Here is a 783-nt window from a genome sequence, read left to right as displayed (position 1 = left end):
GTGGCCGCGATAATGCCAGGATACGAGGGGGGGTGTGGGGGGGTGTGTGTGTGTGTGTGTGAAACCGCTGTGGCCGATTTCTGGGCTTGGCTTGAGCTGGGATAAGAAAATGGGATGTAAAGTAATAAAATAGGATGAAAAGTGTGTTTGTCTGGGATCATTACGTGACCCCCGGGGGGGCGACGGGGCCTGCTGCCCCTCTGCGCTCCCTGGGGTGTACACGCTGCGCTGATAGACACCGGAGGAACGTAAATCCCCGTCTCGAGGGGTGATGGAGGTTGGGGTGAGGGGGGTGGGATCCTGCCCCTCCGCACTGAATCCGACGTCGGTCGCGATGGATGCCGCTGTCCCCTTGTCTGTAACGCAGGCGGTACCAAAACCCCAAACTTTCACCCAGAAAAGGAAAATCCCCTTCCCCGACTCCCCCGTTTCGCCATCGATCACGTACGGGAGCTGCACCCGAGGGGGTTAACGAACCCCAAGCCACGCTTCAATTAACGTTCGCTGTGGAGGAGCGCGCTGTGAAAATAAGAAACACGCGGGGGCGGGGCGGGGGAGCCCCTGGTTCGGGAGCCTGGAGTAGGAACGACCCAAAACCCCGGGACTGAAACAGCCCCCGGGATTTGGGGCGAGACCCCCGCGCTCCGTCCCATGCCCGCGGGCAGGCAGAGCCGCTGGCGTCCCCCTCCCTCGGGGGGGTCCCCGTGCCCCGGCGCCGTTAAAAGGAAACAGTTTGCCGTCGGCTGCCAAGAAAAACGGCGAATTTAACAAGGAAATGGGTTG

Source organism: Aptenodytes forsteri, unplaced genomic scaffold, assembly GCF_000699145.1.
Source record: "Aptenodytes forsteri isolate BGI_AS27 unplaced genomic scaffold, ASM69914v1 Scaffold61, whole genome shotgun sequence".
Taxonomy (NCBI): Eukaryota; Metazoa; Chordata; class Aves; order Sphenisciformes; family Spheniscidae; genus Aptenodytes; species Aptenodytes forsteri.
Note: the sequence above shows the minus strand (reverse complement) of the source record.